The sequence below is a fragment of the Rhinichthys klamathensis genome, unplaced genomic scaffold (assembly GCF_029890125.1).
Source record: "Rhinichthys klamathensis goyatoka isolate OS25496 unplaced genomic scaffold, OSU_Roscu_1.1 h1tg000006l_1, whole genome shotgun sequence".
NCBI classification, from domain to species: domain Eukaryota; kingdom Metazoa; phylum Chordata; class Actinopteri; order Cypriniformes; family Leuciscidae; genus Rhinichthys; species Rhinichthys klamathensis.
This window is the reverse complement of record NW_026606559.1, coordinates 5,726,225-5,749,075: the sequence shown is the minus strand read 5'-3', so window position 1 is coordinate 5,749,075 and position 22,851 is coordinate 5,726,225.

Genomic DNA, 22,851 nt, shown 5'->3' with positions numbered 1-22,851 from the left:
TATAAATGCAGTTTGACTTTCTGTTTGACTTTCACTAGTTCACACTGAGCTTAGAATTTGTCCCGAACCCAGATACCCAGAATTTGCTTTTCTATAAACAACACCTACTGTCAGAGAGTGAAGCTGCATTTTCATTCAATCCATCAGCTGTTTTTTTTATTTTTTATGAATTTATCTGAACAGACAAATTTGCATGTGAAAATTTGACAGAAATTTTGTGCCGAACATTTCTATTGGATTGAATACGTTTTTATACTTTACCTGGAGTCTCTGAGACCCCAAACAGAAGTAATGCACTTTTATGGAAGTTTGGATGTTTGATACGTTTAGCTTGCTAGTAATCAGTAAGGAAATAACATCTGATCAGCTGAACTATGATCTAGAACTTTGAATATAAGGACGTTTGGGTCTCTCATCCCTGAAACATTAGTAAAAGGTGCATGCTGAATGTGTATCCTAAAATATGCCAATGACAGAAGTATTACATTCTACATCACTTTTGTGAAGTGTTTGAGAAAATGATGGTCTGCTTGTGAAGATATGACAGCAAAACACCAGAACAGGAGTGGAACAGATTCATGCAGCCATTAAAGCAAAGACACAAGTAACAACAAGAACTCTCTACCATTACACACGCACACACACACTTGTTCTCTGTCTGTGTGTGTGTGTGTGTGTGTGTGTGTGTGTGTGTGTGTGTGTGTGTGTGTGTGTGTGTGTGTGTGTGTGTGTGTGTGTGTGTGTGTGTTAGGGGTGGGGGAAAAATCGATTCTTAGATGCATCGCGATGCGGACGTGGACGATTCTGAATCGATTCACAATTGTCAAAAATCGATTTTCAAAAAAAAATAAAAAAAATTTAGATATATATTTATAATAACGTAATATTGACGGAACGCGAAAGACGGAACTCTGAAGCGCGGAAGTGCAGTGGCCGGACCGTCTGTGGCGTGCACATAACAGACGCGGACGCGATGGCTGAGCGCCAAATCCAAACACCCTCCTCGTTAAAAGCTGACGTGTGGAAATATTTTGGCTTCTGAAGTTGAAGCGGGAAAGGAGCTGGACAAGAGCCACACTAGTTGTAAGCTTTGTAGAGTAAAACTAAAATATTTCGGAAACAAGACACATATGAGAAGCCATATGACACGTTTCCAGCCAGAGGAGGAAAAACACTCGGCTGTAACGTTACCGGTCGGTTATATTATTAATTTACTACAAATATGCTGCTGCTAGTTCAGACACACATGTAATTTCCTGTTGGTTCTTTGCAATGTTAATAAAATATATTGTACGTTAATTCTTAATGGGTCATTACTTTCTACTTTTAAAGCAAAGTATTTATAGTCACACACACACAAAAAAAAGATTCTGATAATCGATTTAGCATCGAATCGCAGCCCTCTGAATCGTAATCGAATCGAATCGTGAGGTGCCTAGAGATTCCCACCCCTAGTGTGTGTGGCCTCATCTGATTCATCGTCTCATGTTGAACAAATCTGAGTTTGAACAAATCAAAGTTTGTCCAGACAAGAGTCATATTTTACCAGGTTATTTCTTTAGAAGTACATCTATGATAATGATCAAATTAAAGCCACGCTACATAGAGGACAGTAATTGCAACCTCATTTGCATTAACGGTCTTACCTTATGAACTTGTGTGATTTTTGTACAGCTCTGCACCTATAAACACAGTATGCATGTCGAGACGCGAGTGAAAGTAGATGTCACGGCTAATGAAGGAGCCAGGCAGAGCGACACGCGCTAACTGCATGAGAGGGCCATGATGTCTCAACCCTCTAGCACACTTAGCCCTACTCCGGATTTAACTAGAGAGATGCGGGCCCTCTATAAAATGCTATCGGTAAACACCATCCACCGTGTCCTTTCCTGCTAGCTACGGCAATGGCTCAGCCACCTCTTCACCCTGTTGGCTACAAACCGTTTGGTTCCTGAAAAGGGAGGTCAGAGGTCGTCACCTAGGTGCGGACCATTGTTAATCCCAATGGTATTATGCTAAATATCCAATCGTTTAACTTTCGCTTAATCTCCCCTGTGGTTACCCTAAAGGAGCACTTCTTTAATGGCAATAACGTTGTTTTTCTGAGAGCAGTCATGCAAACAATAGTAGTGCAGAGACAGCGGTCTCTGAGGGTTAGCAAATGGCTCAGTAACATGAATCAGAGTGACCAAAGAATGTGTGGCGTCTGCCCTGCTGGAAACGGGCAATTATGTAAATAATGTGTGTGATCTTTAAAAATAAGAACATCGTCTAGAACTAAGTGGGTTAGAATCTGCATGTCAGGACTCGAGGACTTGCTGTTACTGGCTCAACGGCAGCTCTATCTTCATGTTTCAGCCTGCTGGACAGACTATAAGTCTTCCGTCCTATCTAATGCCTGTGTGACGTATCCCGAATAATCTCACACCTGTTCGTTCAATAAGGCCATGGGCAAATGAGCCTGGTTTCTCCCAATGTTTTTTCCTCCCTTTCTTTCAAATGATGGAGTCACATTTGGCTTGCTTGATGGAGACACTTAATATCCAGCAATATTACTGATTTAACTGCACTGACAATATTGGATGAGAAACAAACTTGAACTGAGTTGAGCTGAATAATGACACTATTGTCTTCTGCTTTATAGCGGAGTAAAAAAAAAAATTCGAAACTGATGAAGTTTGCAACATTGGTACCTTTATTGAACTAAATTGAATCAACAGTAAACTGACTCGAGCTGAATAACGACACTGTTATCTTCAGTAGAGCTGCTTATAGCTATATTGAACTTGTTTCTTAATGAATTTAATTTAGTCATGTCACTGAACTGAATCATCACTGAACTGAATTGAGTTGAATAATAAGTTTGCATCATTAATTCTGTTACTTTCCTGTTTATTTTTGTGAAGCTGCTTTGAAACAATTTCTATTGAATAAAGCCTTATAAAAATAAAGCTGACTTGATTTGAGGAAGTAGGAGTATATCCACAGGACATGATACAGAACTCAATGAATCCATAGTCATGGAGCGCTAAACAGGTTAACTTCTTTGTGAGCCTGTCAAACAGAGAGAGCGAGAGAGGTAATTTTTTCACATGTCCTCAGAATGAACCAGAGTGAATGAAATAAATAGCTTTAGACCTCAATAACGGTTGCGTGACGTAAAGCGCTCGGAGGACTGACCTCATCACTGTACAAAGACACCTACTCTGTGTATTGTTCCTTAAAGGTGAAGCTAATATTCAAACTGGATTGTATGCAAACAGCAATTAATCATGTTGTACAGCCATGAGTCAGTTCAAAAGCACTTACTGTAGCTTCTCAATCTACAACTATTCATAATAGACTTTGGAGGCTATGTTATGTTGTAAATATTTATAAAACGTGTGTATGCAGAGATTAGAAGTAGAGTGTGCGTACGCTAAAACCCAAGCCAACGTTCATATTTATAAAAACGGTCTTTGACGTGGAAAAGTGCTTAGCGCCATGTCAGGGTCCAAGCTGATGTACGCACTTTTCCTTGTGGCAGAGAGTCGGAGAACTGCATGTATTTGGAAATATAAGCAATTCTTGCTGCTCGCCATTCAAGTAAAGGATTTGGACGCTGACGGGTGCTCTTTTATATGTTAATGACATCAATTATGTGGCATTTAAAAGGCGGAGATGTGAAACCATTCAGCTGAGCACAATTTCAAGATCATTTGCAATTTATAAATTTCACTTCTGGCATAAACGGCATACACGTTTTTGTGCGTACGTTCATTCTCTGAATCACACGTACACACATTTGAGAAAGGATCATAATATCAAAGACACCTATGGGAGATTTTGGACTCCACTATCATCAAACACCAACAAATGAGGGAATATATTTTGGAAGAATGGTGGTCCATGCCTCCAGTAGAGCACCAGGGACTTTAATTGTGAACTAAAGTGGTTCTGGTAAGCATGTGGTGGCCCAACCCCTTACTAAGACATGTTATGTTGGTTTTTTCTTTCATTTGTCACCCATCTTAGTATATTCTCTGTTTTGCATTGTGCTTTTTTCAATTATGCAAACAGAATTCTACTGTAAAACAACTCTAAAAAGACAATAGAGTAATTTTTCAGTTGAAGTCAGTATAGTTTTGATTCATTTTGGTTTAAGAACTTTGTAAAGTTAATAAATTATGGAATGAGTTCAATTCAGCTATAAGCAGCTCTGCATAAAACAGTGATGTCATCATCCAGCTCAGTCCAGGTCTCATCCAATAGTGACAGTGCAGTCAAATCAATAATACTTCAAATCAATAAGACTTCTAAGTCTGCAAGGCATGCTGGGAAGAGAATCCTGTACTAGATTAAAGTGAGATGTGTCATTCTTGCACATAAATAAAACCAAGGCAGCAACAGCCAAACACAAATAGCAGCTTCTGCATCACAGGGGTTGTTCATGTTTCCCTTTCTGCAGATTACCGCCTATCCTCTCTGCTCCTTCTCTCTTTTCTCTCGTACTTTTCTGCACTTTCACTTCTGCTGTAGCTTCTGTACTGCCCCAGCTTTCTCTTTAAACTTGAGTGTTGTTGATCTTGTGTGATAAGCTGCTAGTGATGTTCCTCATTTGTAAGACACTTGGGATGAAAGTGTCTGCAGAATGACTAAATGTACTTGTCAGTCTCTTCTCGCGGCCTCATCCACCCTTGCTCATATCTGCCTACCCTCAGAATCACAAGACAACACCCAGCAATCTACAGCTCTAAACAAGGCATTTAAAACACCCATATGAGCTATTAAAACTTCAGAGTTACAAAACGTTCCCAAGACTTGAGTCCACCCCAAGCCTGTTGAAGAGTCTAGCCCTGAGCTGTAGACCCAGGAGGTTTCCACAGCAAGGTCAGACACCGAAGAGGGTTATTACATTACAATTAGGCCCTGGCAAACCAGTAGGGAGTGACGGTTCGACTTTATGAGCCTGCAAGTAATATGGGCCTGTTTGCTGATGTTATCACACAGAGCTCTGGGAGGGTTTGGACAGTCCCTCGAGGTGTTTGCATGCTGTTTTAATCATGCACTTACTAGATTTCTAAATGTCTAAAATGGCCAGCTCTCTTTGAAGTCCTCACCTCTTCAACCTCACAGAAGAACAATCAATGTGAAAGACTCAAAGACGAAAAAATGACGTCCTACCTCCTACCCGTCTTGCAGCAAAAACATGCTTTTCATTTTAAAACATTATTTGTACAATCATTAGCCTGACCTACTGAAGGTTTTATTGTTATTCAGAGAACATGATTATGTTACTAGCATTACACACATATAGCTACCTGAAGACCACAAACAGGGTCAAACGTAAAAACAGTGAAACCTTGGTGACTGTGAACTGTCTGGATCATGTGTCCTTCACAGACAGGACACAAAGGAGCTGGAGTGAGTCCAAACCAGAGGATCTCCACCTGGAGTCTCCAGAGATGCATAAGGAAATGCATCTTTCTTACATACTTTGTATGGCTGTACCTGTATGTTAAACCTACATATAACATACACAGCTAATCCTGCTTTAAAATGTTGTGTGAATTATGTGATACAACAGAACCTGACCTGGTCGCCGAGGTGACCTTAAATGCAAAGAATATTTTTTTTCCATAACTTGACTACCAGTGTAGTTTTTGCTGCTTGTAAGATCCAAAAAGTGTATACAGATTAATTATGTTATGTGGGTGGGTTGGAATAATTTGTCATGGAGCCAAAAAAAAAGTTGAGGCACATGTTTTCAGTCACTGGGTTTACAGACAAGCTCAGGAAACACTGGAACGGAAATATATTTTGGACCACACAAATGCAAAAGACATTGCAGGCCAACAAAGAAGAGGTTTTCATCAAGACGACATGCCTGAACATGCCCCGTATCTGTGAGAGTCTTGAGCTTGCTGCCTCAGTGAAAAAGACTGAGCTTTCCTTGACCTCGGGTTTGTATTCAGCAATAATTAGACTCTCAAATTTAACCCGCAGTAAATGTTCTGCCCGGATTACATCAGCATTCCAGTGGGCAAATGGCAAACAGCCATTTAAACCAGTTTCATGGTGAACGACAAGGTCTGTTTTGAGAGTTGGCTAAGATTTAACCTCAGTGACTGCCATGCAACATTTCTCCACGCTTTTCACTATACAGGGACGAGACAACATGCATGATTGTTTGTGTTTGTTCATGATACAGTTTCTCCAAGCTGCCAGATCAGCCCTCCAGAGGGTCCCACAGCATACAAATTAGCCTTTTATTGCGGCTGTTGACTGGAATGCACCTCACAAGAGCCACAAAGGTTTAGATCCAAGCCATAGTGAAGTCTGAACAAGCGCAGTGGTTACAAAATGCCACGGTGGCTCGAGAATAAGGATGAGAAAGTGAGAAACCACAAAAAAACCATTAGCATACCATCGTCTCTACCACCTTATTAACATTTTGCATCTGTCTTCCCCCGACGCTCTCCTGCGATCAGGGCTGGCTGCTTGAATCCTACACATAAAGATAAATGTACTCTGGAAAGAGCCTGAAAAAAACGTCAAGGCACCAAATGCATGCCTGGGTTCAACTCTCTAATTCAACATTATCTCAAGGTTAATAGCCCTGACACACAAAGGCACTTAATAACCCAATAAAACAGCACTACATCATTAAACCTCCCTCACAGCATTGCACTGCCGCTGTGCTGGGGACGGGGACCACAACAATGGCCGTAATAATCTCAGAGACTCTAATTCACAGCTAGAGTTAGCCTATAATTCATGAAACCATATGTTCGGGTTTTGGATGGACTCAGAGAGCTGAGCGCAATTCAATGTCAGCTCTCGGAGCAGACTCCCCTTCAGGCAATAAGCTACTTTGTGAAAAGTTGGTGTTTTACTGCCAGTAGTGGTCATTTGAGCTGCAAACTGTAGTGAATTGCATGTATGGGTACATTTTTGCCAAATTTGTGACATCACTTCTGGAGATCTCTGAAACACGTTAAGATTCTCAAGTTTCTCTTTGATCTCAATTTAACCTCATTGCTGTTTAGGAGCAACAATCGAGCTGTGCTATCCAGACAAGATTCATCTTTACTCTTACTGTTTGTTAACAAAAAAATAAACAAAGTACACAACTCTAACAGAAAAAAAAAGAAACATAACTGAGAAATCAAGTCTCTTGCGTTATGAAAGCACTTCTGAACCAAATGTTCTTTTGGTTCCCCTTACTCCCCTCACTGTAATTACACACGTCCAAAAAAAGACAAATGATGAAAAGTCTCGAGAAATCGTGTCAATTTTATTTTTTGACATCCACGGTTCCTTTGTTATTGTACACAAGGTCTAAATGAGTTGCCTGCAGCTCTGTTTATATTACTTCTCTGTATCTCTCTCTGTATCTGTAAGTTTTAATAAACCCCTTTGGATGGGGAACATCTACAGCAAAACATCTGCTTATTTCAAGTCAATCTAATCAAAATTAGTATCAAATGTTTGGCCCCATAATTTGAAATCAACATGAGCTCAACTGTTACATAATAGGCTATGCCGTCTAAGCAAAAAGACAAATTTACAGTTTATCAAGAGCCTATCAAATTCTAGGCTCCCAAAATTGCCACAAATGGCCACACGCCTCCCACAGCAGGGCAGAAGCCCGTCAGGGGTGTAAAGTTAGTTCCCCACTGGGCTTCTCTCCCCATCAGTAACAGCAGGGTATGAAAGCCGGGAGTGGAAAGTCCCTCCGAGCCCAGCCCATAAAAATGGCCTGTTATCTATGAGGTGTAAGGCCTGGCACTACAGCGAGGTTCATATGGGGCCTGCTCACACCGCCTGACCTCACCGTGTGCGTGCTTGTGTGTGTTTACTGTGCGAGGGAAGCAGATCTGACGAGTTTATACACAGTTTACTCTGTGTTTGGGTTACCAGGGAATTACGAGTCAGTAATGGTTTCTTATGAGGCCAGATTACTGTGTCGCATTTGGACCGAGTTTGGATTGGACTGACTTTTGTTGGGTTTGATCTGTAAATGATTATTCTTTATTTTTTTGTGTTTTTGACGAAACAAGCAACATCTGTTTGAAATCTATGCATGTACAAGGTGACACTGAACAAGGGTCCTTAAAACAAACACACACATCTGGAGTCCTTCCTGCTTTCAAGAATAACAGAGGAAATATGGACAGATAAGACATGAAATATGAACATAATACATGATAAACTGCCACATCCTGCAGAAGAAACATGGCCTCCCTTCAGTTTAATTTCAAAACCATCTCTCGCTTCACTCAAAGAGATTCTCTAGCTTTTTTTTTTGTATTCTTTCTTCAGCCCATTTCGTTTTTGTTCTGATGTTTATTGACCCATGACTGCAACACAAATACTGTGCTGGAGTGATGGAGGGATGAGGATGAGAGAGAACACAGGACAGAGACAGGAGGGAATTACTGACGGCATGAATCTGGAGAGTCTTGGGCTTCACCACAGGAGCTCAGCCTGCAATTTCATCCATGGCCAAACCAGAATACGACCAACCCAGTCTGGTCCTGGGTAGCTGAAGGATCACAGCACCCGCTACATCTGTCTCAGACCTGCTGTCTGTTCATGCGGACTGTAATTGTCAGAGCCAATCTAATCACTGGACTTGCCAAAGTTTGCAAGGGTAGTAGCAGAAAATTCATGCAAAGTTTCAACATGCTGATGTGTGTGAAATGTGCATACAGAACATGTATATGATCTTGATGTTCACGGGTCAATTTGACCCATATAGGCAGCTATTCAAAAGCAACTGTACAGACCCAAAATAAAAACATTTCTTTGATGTATGTCAGAGCTCTTAGTTCTGAAGCGCCAGTGTCAAAAAAAAATGTTTTAATTTGTGAAAACAAAACTGTTTTTCTTGTTAAAGCTGCAGTCCACAGTTTTTCCTCTTTGTCGCCATCTCTGTTCGAAATCTGCAATTGCAGTCATTCGCGGAATTATCAACTTTACGTGAGTTGTACCTCGACACGGCACAGCGCGGATGAACACAATGTTTTGAGGAGAATGTGCAGCTGTCAGTCACCTCGCCGGTGTGGATACTGTCATTCGGAATCACAGATTCTACTTTTTGGAAGTATGACCAACATAAGAATTTTCACCCTAAAATGTCATCTGAACAAGTAAGTAACATCCACTTTTGTTCTGACTAACTGAAACAAAGCATAGCAGTAAATCGCGCTGATTAAATCTACCAATCGGGCCCGGTTGCTGTCTCTTTTTCCAAACTCTCAGTCCAAAGTCTTTTCCATTTTACAATGGGTGAATCTCTAGTTGTCACTGGTGATTGTCGTTTGAACCTTTCTGGATCCGCCATCAAATTAATAAGTTTAATTATATCAAGTGCTGTGAGAAAAGGCTATAAATCTCCACCTCCAACATCCTCACTCGCAGTATAGCCTACTAGCCGAGACTCCTTCTTTATGTGTACAGATGTGACGTAGTGACGCAAAGACATGCTCGAATCTCCCGCGGAAATCCACCAGTACCACTGTAATTAAAAACATTATTACAAGCTTACCGCTTTGAATCGAGCTAAGGCAAGCAGATCGTTTTGAACACAGGCTGGTTATGTACTTGCTCAAATTTATTTTGGATAATTTTTAACCCAAAAAAGTTACGGACTGGAGCTTTAAAGGTTCTCTAAGCGATGTCGGGTGATGTCACTTCTTGTTGACGTTTAAAGTATTGTCAATCAAAACGGAGGCTAGCTAGACCCTCCCTCCTCATCCGCGCACTAACCCCCCAAACCCCGCCCCCAAGTCCTTCTTGTCGGTGATTGGCTGGAACTGTTTGTCATGTTTCGTGGAGCGGGTTAGCCCAGTTTGTTTTTGTTGCTGTTTGTGGAGCCTGGGCTGTCTACAGATATCGCGTTTCTTTACAGTGTGTTCAGGGGACAGGCAGCCAGCGGTTAGTGAGGAGATGTTTGCTGTATGTGACAAAAAATGTTTTGGCCTAAAAAACATGTGACATCGCTTAGAGCACCTTTAACTGTAAGTCCCACTTTTTGAGCATAGATCTGAAAATTACATTTCCTAATTTAATTTGTTCTTTAATACTTTGGAGCAGAGAATTAAGTTTCGTGTCTTTTTAAAGGGGACACTTGTCAGATTATTATAGAAGCAAAAAAGTTATAAAAGTGAAATTATAAAAAAGTTATAGAAGTTAAGTATATGAACATATATATATATATATATATATATATATTACAAAACATATTCAACTCTAAAACTACAAACAAATATAAACCCAAGATCTGAATAAGTTCTGTGCCAAATTGTAGGTTGATATGTTTAAAAATTTACTTTCAATAAGATTTTTTGGCTGCAGTACCAAACTTTTCCACTAGATGACATCCAGGCTCCACTGGTGACAAATAAGGATGCACCCATTTCCAAATAGTTTGGTTTAAGCGATCTTAACCATATATTTCCACAGTTTTCATAATATTTATTAAGTAGACATCCTATTCAGAAGAAATTTGGGCAGTAATGTTAATATTTGATTTGAATTCCATCTCTAAAACCCACATAAAAACATACAGAAAGAATCAGGGTGTGCGTTATAGTTTGGCACAGATGGAGAATATTTTGGTATCTATCTATTGCTCTGTCATTTCTTTTAGACTAAGATATTATTGTTATAAATGTGTAATGGCAAACGTCCCACATGTGTGGGGGAGGGGCCGTTTTAAAAATAGTGCTCAACAACATTTTTATTAATCATAAATTCTTTGTAATGTGTGAAAAGTATTGACATTAAAATGTAATTGTTTGCACCTGATTCTAGGTTGTTGTTGTTGTTTTTCAAAGTGTGATTTTTGGAGATTTTTTATTGCATCCCGTTGGGGTCAATTGGACCTACTCCAACAAGATTGTATGCAGAATTCGAACATAACATGAGGGTTAAATGACCAGTACTAGTTCATCATTGTCCATCTTAAACTAGTCCCATCTTGGAATTATTTTCAGAGTTGAAATGGTTCTGTTGAAGAGTCACACCCTGTCATCACATGTTCTAACTAAAGAAAATGGTGTCACAGACCACAATAAGCCACGTGAAGCATATCTTTCCCCAACACAACTGCAACACACTACCATCCTTCCTGATTGGATTGGGTTTGCTTACAGTGTTTCCCATCTCTGCTTAATGAAAGTTAATATTTTAGAACTGTTCCATGCTGGGCAGTGTTGCATTACCAGTCATAAATATCCAGACGAATGTACCGCAGTGCCTTTGACTATCAGCAGCTCTCGACTGGGAGCTGCCCCCCCCCCCCCCCCCCCCCCATCCCGCCGGCTCTAACCCAACATGAGCTGACCTCAACTGAACCACTACTGCTACTGAAACTGAAGCAGAGCACTGAAACGGAGTTCATTAGTGCCTCTCGCCCTTATTGTGCTCAGCTCAGGAACACAGCCACCCTGCAGCATGAAAAACACTGAATGCACAGCAAGTTGTCCTCTCCATGTCTGAGACATCTGAAAGGTGTAAGGTGTCTGATGTCTTGAGACACGTCTGGGCCACAACACTAAATGAAAGTAAGGAGTTTACAGTTACGTGCTTGTTTTCCAACCCATTAAACAGAACACACACTCAACTATTGGGGGTGTAAAAGACAGGAAGGAGTTCTGCCAAATAGGGACAGCCAAGATGCCTGTATATGATGCCTGGCAGTGACCTGAACCAGGGCCATTTAGAAACCTGTCTCTACTTATATGCATCAGTTTCCAGTGCTCATGAAATATAGATTAGATGTGTGAGATAAGGAGAGAGGCCCGTAGAAGATGGTGGCATAAGGACAGATGGAAGAAAGTGAGATAATCAAAGAATGAAAGATATAAACAAAAGGCAGCAAATGAAAGGAGCTAATGGCTGAATTGCAGGCTGGTCTTTAAATACAGTCCTCTGGTGGGATGCTCCCCAGACACTAGGACCCAGACAGCAACATAGTGTCAGCCCAGATCCGGCCCAGATGTGGAATCCATGTGTACCAGATGTGGGCCGGATCTGGGCCGACACTATGTTGCTGTCTGGGGAGTTTCTTCAGCCCGTCTTTTCACTGCAGCTTCTCTAGGAAAAAACCCTGTCAGGCCGTTCTACCACAGGAGGGGCCATATCCCACCAAACGGCCCATCAGCCTGGACCTCAAAACCAATAATGGACACCAGAGACGATGGAGCTCTGCTCATCACAATATCACACATTTTTTGCTTCATTACCACTACACGCTTTTATGTTTTAGGACCATTTTAATTGTACAGCCTGGGGATTCCTGGACCCTCTCCTGTCATTAGGGGTGGGAAATACACCGGTAGACACAATAAGCCAGTAGAAATTTGTCAACCGGTAGAGATTTCTGATTATCGTCTCTATTGCGGCTACGAAAGCTTATGCGGTATCACGAAAGCTTATCGTTTGAATACGTTTTTTTAAGCCTTGCGGTTTAAAACCAAATGATTTTAAACCCTTCATGCCCAATAAGCAGCGGAAGATAAATTATTCGGTATATGCACGCACTTGTATGAGAGACGGTTTCTGAGTGCACACACCTGAAACACACACACACACAGCCATTGCTCATACAGTGCATGAGGACTGAACTGATTACTTTTTGGATGCCTTTTTTGGCTTGAACACTCAAATTCACACACTTGTGTCAAAATGCCGTCTTTGCGAGCATCCTTGTAGACACAGTCATGTATGTCTTAACCAGTGGTGGACAGTTTATCTACTTCATTACTGTACACTTCATTCTACTTCATTACAGCACCATTAATAAACAGTCGATCACACACATAACTTTCCACTCCCATCGTCGCTTTTTTGGTTTTGTGCTCTCACACTAATTTGCCCTGTTTAGTAAATCTGGCACTCACTTGCACACAGTATGTTAGCATCATTCAATTAACAACATCAATCTCTTCACACACTGTTTCTGATAATTTATTTGATCATATATCTATTACTCAGTTAAATATAATTCAATGATTTATAAAAAAAAGAATCTAATCTGTGTACAGTAAACTGAAAGAAAGTCTGTCCAGAACCTAAATGTAAGAGACAATGAGAAACAATAAGAAGCTGGAAATATTTTATTTTAGAAAATTATATTCTTTAGTAGAATAGTCAATAAGACATTAGAGGAATATCAAACAAATGCAGCTCTATAGATTTTTTTTTTTTATATATATAAATCATTGAATGCACAGCATCGGTTTATTTCTTGTTTACCACACAAAAATGATTTCATTATATGAGAACTGAACTGAGCTGATATCACGGTTTTCTCCCAAATGGATTGTAAATATAAATTATCTAAATTAATAACTTTTTTTCAACAAAAATGAACCATCACTACGGAAGCCCTGAACCGCAACGTAAAAAAAAAAAAAATCAGTAAAAAACAAAAAAATCAGTAAAAAAACAAAAAACAAACTAGCATTTTGAGATTAAAGTCGAAATATTTCGAGAGTACGAGAACACAGTCTTCTGTGGAAGTTGCGTGTGTGCTTGCCATTGTTTCACATTGCCGCACACACAGGCATTCATAATGGTGCATAGCGAGTGTTTCACACTGTGTGTGTTTGTGTTTGTGTGTGTGTGTGTGTGTGTGTGTGTGTGTGTGTGTGTGTGTGTGTGTGTGTGTGTGTGTGTGTGTGTGTGTGTGTGTGTGTGTGTGTGTGTGTGTGTGTGTGTGTGTGTGTGTGTGTGTGTGTGTGTGTTTGTGTGTGTGTGTGTGTGTGTGTGTGTGTGTGTGTGTGTGTGTGTGTGTGTGTGTTTTGTTTCAACAAAAGGAAATTCAACAGGTGACAATCTACCAGCATTAGGCTACCATTATAGGACGTTATAAAATATACTGCGCCGGAATAGACTTTAGCCTATAGGAAAACCAACCCGGAAAACACTTTTTTTAGACTGGATGGAGATATCCAGCTGTATGAATGAATTAATGAATGAATGAGGCATTTATATAGCGCTTTCATATGTCTACACTCAAAGCGCTTTACAATCATATCAGATAATCTCTCCTCAACCACCATTAGTGGTTATAAAATCTGAGGAAATCACGGGATCCGACCAAATGATTGGATACAGAATGATAAAATGTATCCTGAACGTATTTACGGTGAAGAGGGAGACAGAACGGTTACTGTTGTGTTCTCGACCCAGATAGTGTTGCCTAGACGAGCACGAAAACATTTAAAAAACACTGCCACATAAAGTTTGGACCATTGTGATACCTACTCCGGCGGAGTCTGTGCGCTCGTCTATAATAGGCAACGCCATGGTAATTCTTGTTGGTAGATTAGCACCTGTGTAGAATTTTGTTAAAAGCCCAGATAACACACACACGCGCGCTCTGAGCCAGTGGACGCGCACTGTTATGAATGCACACACTTCTATGGAAGACTATTCTCGAAATGTTGCGACTTTAATCTCGAAATGTTTCGACTTTAATCTCGAAATGTTTCGACTTTAATCTCGAAATGTTTCGACTTTAATCTCGAAATGTTTCGACTTTAATCTCGAAATGTTTCGACTTTAATCTCGAAATGTTTCGACTTTAATCTCGAAATGTTTCGACTTTAATCTCGAAATGCTAGTTTTTTGGGGTTTTTTACTGATTTTTTTTTTTACGTTGCGGTTTCGACTTTAATCTTGAAATGCTAGTTGTTGTTTTTTTACTGATTTTTTTTTTTTTTTTTTTTTTACGTTGCGGTCTCAACTTTAATCTCTAAATATTTCGACTTTAATCTCGAAATGCTAGTTTGTTTTTTTTTTTACTGATTTTTTTTTTTTTTTTTTGATTTTTTTTTTTTTTACGCTACGGTTCAGGGCTTCCATACATCACTGAACTTACTTAAGCTGGAAGCTGTTTTCTTAGCAAACTTTGTTGCATTATTTTCCTGTTATCAATGTAAAGCTGCTTTGAAACAATCTGTTTTGTAAAAAGCGCTATATAAATAAAGGTGACTTGACTTGACATGACGAGATACCCAAACAGATCAAGTTTTTAAAAGTCACAATGTTACACTTTTCATTGAAATCAACCTACAAATGACTGAAAGTGACTCCTCTTATTAAGCAACTGGGATTCAAAGTATTTTTAAATAAAAAATATACTGTAAGAGCAAGAGACAGATTGGGAAGGTGTGGGCATGTTTTTAACAAATATAATAACTCAAACTTAATCAAACTGCAATTGTAGTAAGAGGAGCTATCTTTTCGCATAAACCATTCAAACATATGCACAAGAGTATCACAAAGAGGTACAAAACCTTTAAAAGACACAGAGAGGATGTTGCTCTCTGCTTCTCTGTTGTTTCTGTGTCATTGAGCAACGCATGTAATTGGTTTTGATCGCTTCCATCACACCAAACTTCCTCCTGCTAGTTTCACTCGTCTCTTGCACTGAGTTCCTGATTTAAAACACAGCACTCATGATGACTCCATTCACTATAAGTTTTGTTTGTTGCCTTAACCCAGAGAAACTAACTAATCATTTTGTTTAGATGGTGCTGTAGTTTGTCACAGCAGTGCAAAAGAATATAGACTATAAAACAAATTGTAAATAAAACAAGCAGTTGAATTAGGCTTTACAAGAAAATACTATTTCAGTCTTTCTACAAAATTCAGGTTTAATTCAATGTGTCAATTGTGTCACAGCTCATTGGACTATTATTTTGATATTCTGTTTTGTTTCCTTTAGGTCCTGTTTCGCTGCTCTGTTTATTTATTTTTATTTTTTTTGATTTTAATAATAAGGTCACAATTGTTTGTTTCTTATGGCTATATATTATTTGCACCTGTCTGTCATTATGTCCACATGGTATTTATACTCTCAGTCGGTTCAGTCCGTTGTCGGTTCTCGTTTGTTTGAGTTTATGTGGTTGTGATATATTACTGGTTATGTGGTTGTGATTTAGTAGTTAGAACATTAAAGATTGTTCTAGTTGAATTCTCCATCGTCATGCACTTCACTGCAGCCACCAATACCATGACAACTTGCTGTTTCTTTGTAATTATATATTTATTAAATTTAGTAGCAATTCTTGAGTGAAAATTGTTTCAAGTAAATCCAACACCTTTTTTTTTTACCGTACGACACTGCAAAAAATATTTCCTGAACATGCCGCCCCCCCGTCCTCCATTGGTCAGACAACCAGAAATATCCACCCAAAGCTCACACCATTGGCTGAGCTAATGTTGTCAATGTCAAGTATTTTAACATCAAAACAACATTCACCTGTATAAGGTTAGGTGTGTGTGTGTGCGTGCGTGCGTGCGTGCGTGCGTGCGTGCGTGTGTGTGTGTGTGTGTGTGTGTGTGTGTGTGTGTGTGTGTGTGTGTGTGTGTGTGTGTGTGTGTGTGTGTGTGTGTGTGTGTGTGTGTTTGTGTTTGTGTGTGAGAGAGAGAGAGAGAGAGAGATCCACAGGGCATCTGCTGCTCATTTCAGAAACTCTATCAGATAATGGTGCATGTCTCATGTAAAGGCCAAGGGCTGGTGAAACAGACACCGGCAGCCCATATCACTTCTACTGCAGAGCGGACTGGCTCCAGACACCAGCTCTGAATGGCCTGTGCGGGAACAGGGGGCCGATTCAGACTCATTGTTGGGACCGGGATGGGGCGGCTTCCAAACCGCTCCATTAAACCGGACACCGAGACCCAGAGCCTAGAACATCTGTCAGGCAAACCCAGCCAAATCAGTTGCAATCCTGTTTCAGCCATGAACAGGAGGAAGTAAAACTCACTGCTGTTTTCCCTGATGCACAGATAGAGTTTCTTCCATCGTGCAAGCAGGAATTGAGATTTCATTCCATATAAAACAATCATCATGTAATATCTCTGTGTAGTTCTTTGCACTTGAACTCCTCATTCTCACTGAAAGTACAACAGCAAGCCATGTCTGTCTCATTTTCTGTATTAGGAATATACACTCACCTAAATGATTATTAGGAACACCATACTGATACTGTGTTTGACCCCCTTTCGCCTTCAGAACTGCCTTAATTCTATGTGGCATTGATTCAACAAGGTGCTGAAAGCATTCTTTAGAAATGTTGGCCCATATTGATAGGATAGTATCTTGCAGTTGATGGAGATTTGTGGGATGCATATCCAGGGCACAAAGCTCCCGTTCCACCACATCCCAAATATGCTCTATTGGGTTGAGATCTGGTGACTGTGGGGGCCATTTTAGTACAGTGAACTCATTGTCATGTTCAAGAAACCAATTTGAAATGATTCGAGCTTTGTGACATGGTGCATTATCCTGCTGGAAGTAGCCATCAGAGGATGGGTACATGGTGGGGGATGGACATGGTCAGAAACAATGCTCAGGTAGGCCGTGGCATTGAAACGATGCCCAATTGGCACGAAGGGGCCTAAAGTGTGCCAAGAAAACATCCCCCACACCATTACACCACCACCACCAGCCTGCACAGTGGTAACAAGGCATGATGGATCCATGTTCTCATTCTGTTTACGCCTAATTCTGACTCTACCATCTGAATGTCTCAACAGAAATCGAGACTCATCAGACCAGGCAACATTTTTCCAGTCTTCAATTTTGGTGAGCTCTTGCAAATTGTAGCCTCTTTTTCCTATTTGTAGTGGAGATGAGTGGTACCTAGTGGGGTCTTCTGCTGTTGTAGTCCATCCGCCTCAAGGTTGTGCGTGTTGTGGCTTCACAAATGCTTTGCTGCATACCTCGGTTGTAACGAGTGGTTATTTCAGTCAAAGTTGCTCTTCTATCAGCTTGAATCAGTCGGCCCATTCTCCTCTGACCTCTAGCATCAACAAGGCATTTTCGCCCACAGGACTGCCGTATAAATCGGCTTAAAAATCGCTTAAATCACCTTTCTTTCCCATTCTGACATTCAGTTTGGAGTTCAGGAGATTGTCTTGACCAGGACCACACCCCTAAATGCATTGAAGCAACTGCCATGTGATTGGTTGATTAGATAATTGCATTAATGAGAAATTGTGTATGTGTTGATACACTTATTTCACTATTAGCCAGAGGAAACCCCATTTTGGTTGACTACAACTAGTCTATGAAAAAAGCATAAGATCATAACTCTCCTGGTGTGCTCAGATGCTATGACAAAATAAATTATTCCGTCACGTGTGCACACTGTGAAACAGCAAGAGAGTGCATGAGCAGAGAGGGGAGTGAGACTGTACTGGTAATGTGAACCAGATACCCATCAGATCCACGTCTCCTCGACCCCATCAGTACAAGTACGACCACAGACTCATCCTGCATGGTCTCTGTTGATGTTGTGAAGAATCAGCGTGTCAGTGTGTCGTTGCTGTCTTGATGAGTTTGTGTGAAACAGAATCCTAACTACCGCACACAGCAGGAAAGAGAATGATCGTGTATTAGCTGTGTAAAGGACGGACCAGAAAAAGTGCTTAAAGGAGTCATAATGTGCAATTTTCACTTTTCCATGAGAATCAATGTATGTTATGATTGACTAACGATTATACATTTGCCGGGATGCCGATATTCAAAAGTGAAGCGTTTGTTTACCCCAGGGTTCTTAAACTAGCCAACGTGCACGCGCACTCAAATACGAGATTTCAATTTCTCCCCCGACTTGACGTCAAGACGGGGCCGGATATACCATATATGGACACCGCAGAGGAGGCCCGCCCTGCCCCTCTCCCCATCATATTCAGTCAAGAAAGATGCAGAAACGTAGTGCACACGTGAGTTGCTCTGTGGTTGACTGTCATAATCCACATTCTAATGTTTTTTCTTTACCCAAAACTGACCAAACTACAAGGGACAAGTGGATGAAATTTATTTTTAATGACGCTGTTCCAACAACCATCTCAACTTGCTCAACGTTAGGTGTCTGCGCAAAACATTTCACAAAATAATCTTTTACAAATTTGGGGCAATATCAGGCGAAGTTGGCATCGAAGCTACGTTTGGAAAAAGGTGCCATTCCAACAATCAGGGACTTGCCTGAATTTGAAACGGTAAGACTGTGTTTTTATTACTATATTTTGTGTAACAAACAGCAGCTAAATACTAATGCGGTTAATGTATGTGATGTAAGGACTGGGCCAGGGTGAATTTGAATAACTAAATACCTTCCTGCTAAAGACCCAAAAAGCCTGGAATGTAAATTTACACACACACACGCACAGCCACACACACACACACACACACACACGCACGCATCCCCCCACAAATGAAGCCTGCTCAGGACAGAGCGTGGTTTCCTGTTACGAGACACTTGTATGACTGACTTGGAATTTGATGTTCAAAGAGAAAGAAACTTCTTTTCTTTAAAAGACATTTAACCCGATATATTCGATGTGTTTTTATGTGTGTCCATTTGCCCATGTCACATTGTAATGACTATAATTTGTCCGTAACTTAAAAGTGAATTATAAATACCCTAGGTGTATTTTTAATGTAAATGTTTACCTATAACAGTCGTGTTTGATATCGTAAAAATGCCCTTGACTTGACTCAGCCAGATATATGTATGAACACACCTTAAAAGGTATGATTATGTGCATAACACATCTCTGCAGTAGAAATGACCCTTCCTAACACAGGTCATAATTTAATTAGACAAGCAGTCTGACAAGACAAAGAGAAATAAAACCCAAAGTCCCGCCTGTAAACTTCCAACCCTCTAATTGGCCAAGCCAACAGGAAGAGGCTGGATTTCTCCAAAAAGTGATAAAAGACGCTTCTCTTTTCTCTCTCTCTCTCTCTTCCTGCCGTGTCATGATGTAACGTCTCGCCTCCGGGCGAGCTCTTCGCCTTTCTTTTATTTGTTTCTAGTTTAGTTTGTGTTTTTCAGTTGTAGATAAGTCTCTGTGTTTAATTCCAATCGACGATTGAAAAGAAAACCCTGTGGCATATCTCTTCAGCAAATCCATCTACGAGGGACCTTTAAACGAGCGCGCGCTCTCTTTGAAGGAGAAACACGCGCACGTGACCACGTGACGCGCCGGACCGAGAGACACACACGCTTCTTCAAAGCCATGGAAAGATGCAACGTTAACCCCGCGTGATTTCCCCGTAGAGATCTTTATTCCCTTTTTGTTAGTCAAAGTTTTGTTTTCCGTAGCCGACTCAGTTCACTTCCACGAAGTGAAACGAACTTAGCCGAACTATTTCCCTTTGGAAATGTTACAACAAAGACTGTAAACCTCCGTTCAACACGCGCGCCACGCAACCCACGTGACGCTTCCTCACACCCAAAAGGACTCCGCTCACGCGGCCAGACAGGGCCGTACAGGAATGTTTCGGCACAGAGAGAAACCATAACATACGTTGATTGCAAGTATAAATCTCTTTATAGAGCTTCTAAGAAGTTTTAAGATGATGTTCCGTGTTGTAATCGGAGAGGTGAATGTCTTCCTGCCAATGAAATTCTCCCAATTTCTCTGTTCTCTCTCTCCCCATCCCCTTTTCTCTCTCTCTTACTCGCTCACGCGTGTACGTTATCCATTGTCCAAACTTTATGCATTTCTCGTTCATTGATGTCTTATTGTATTGTTCATTGTTGTCTATGTGTTTGTAAATACATATATCCCATGTAACCGTAGTAAATACATAAGTAGTCATGCCTTTATTAAATCCATTATATTCATTTTGATTGATGTTACTGTGTCTGCTCATACTCCAGGTCTCTGAAATGAATAGATCAAGCTACGGCTTTATGAATTAAAAATACTTTTAAAGAGTATGTGTTTATAGGGCAGAAAACCCAGTTCTTCTGGCCAGAGAATTGCGTTTCCTGAAATCCTATGAAGTAAGATGATATGTGGGATTCCCCCAATATTAATCTGACAATTGAGCTAATTAAATTTTACCTGTCTGTAAAACGTGATCTATGCAATCAACTTGTAGTTAAAATGCAAGGATACACGTATGCATGCAGGTAAAGTGATAGATCCTCCCTTAGAGGGAGAGTAAATTCAATGTAAGATTGATCTAATCCAAACATGTATGAATAATTATTAATTACCAATTATTAATTAATTTATGCAAATTCCCCACGGATTAGATCCGCCCTGAATCCTTACAAATGGTGGAGAAAATGCTAGGCACATTTTAAACTTGTTTTATGAGCAAAATCAGTTTTCAATCTATGTCTATATTGTGATTTAATATTGTACGTGCGCCTCGAGTGAGCGAACGCAATGCGAACTCACCGCTGCAAAATAATGTCTGACATTCTGTTTGCCATTGTTAATAACTAAAAGTAAACTGCAGTCCATAGTATTAAATTTGTCCCACAAAAGACGAAGAAACCTCTTTTGAACGACGACATTTTTAATGTTAAACTCCCCTGTCCGAACGATGTTCTTCTGTCAGGGTGAAGACAAGATTTAGTGAATCGATGCTCTTTCACTATTCTTAAAAAGGCCTTATTTTATAATCGTTAGATTAACGATAAAAACTCCTGGTTAAAACATTGACTTAGCTACTCAATTGTAAAAAACCGAAAAGCATATTATCACAAGTGCTATTTGATATATGCTTGGAGTCGAAAACAGATGAATAATTCCTGTTTCCTTTTGCACGACGCAGCGAAGAAAACCTGCTAACGTGTTAAATAAATATAGCACCGATAAAAATCCAAAACTGAAAACATTTTTAATCAATGCTATTTGACATATGTTATGGGAGTCGAAAAACAGATGAATAATTCCTGTTTTCTCTCGCACAACGCAGCGACGAATCCTGCTAGATGTGCTCGTAAAACATAGCACCGAGAAAAAAAAAAAAATCCAACACTGAAAACATTTTTCATCATATATGCTATTTGATAAATGTTATTTGGATCCGAAAAACAGATGCCTAATTCCTGTTGTCCACAATTTACGTGTAGTGCAGCGAAGAAATCCTGCCACACACTTGTGTGAAATATAGCATCGAAAAAAATCCAAAACCTAAAAAAACATTGTAAATCATAAAATGCTATTTGATAAATTTATTTGTATCCGAACGACAGACGTGTAATTCCTGTTGTCCCTATGTGTGTGTGTAGAAAAAATCCTGCCACGCCGTTTTGTGAAATATAGAACCGGAAAGAAATCCGTCGATATTTAAATTCCGCACTATTTCGGATTGATGCAGCAATTGAGGCGTGTAATTCTTTGCACGTCCTCTGAGACAGTCACTTGTGAAAGCAGGCGGGTTGCAATGCTACTGCCAAACGCTAGGGCGCGCCCTTGAGTTTCCCAGTATCAGACGGCCTCCACGTCCTGACTTTACCCTCCATGAGCGAGATGTCGCCATCGTGTGGACAATGGTAACAAGGTCATCCTTTCCTAAATAATTTTCTCTCAGCACCATTTCAGATTGTTCCAGTGAATTCCTGAAATTGTGTTTCTAACTTTCAATGCATGTGCAAGTTCCAGTTTTAATAACATGATTTCACTACTGACTGTGTACATTTATTTTGAATTTAGTTCAAACCACGTTTGAATTTAAAATTCAAAAGTAGGTATTAGCAGTTTCTGATGACTAATCAAATATAATGCCAACCTTCAATTTCCTACACTTATTCAAATTTGGTTTGAAACAAACAAATTTCAAATTAACTTGAAGGAAGTCTCCGTTCCTGTCGGGAATGGTTTTATGGCTTTATTTCTATATTTCCTTTTTCAAATTATTTTTAGTCATTTTGATTCGATACGTTATGACAACTGTATCCTTACTTTCTAGAAGTTACTTAACATCTATGCATATGCTTGATTTGAATTGTAGTTAAACCAGTTTGAATGCAATTTAAATCAAGGTCTCTGTCAGCCAGATTGACCACTAGGAGGAAGTGGCCCAAACACGCCACT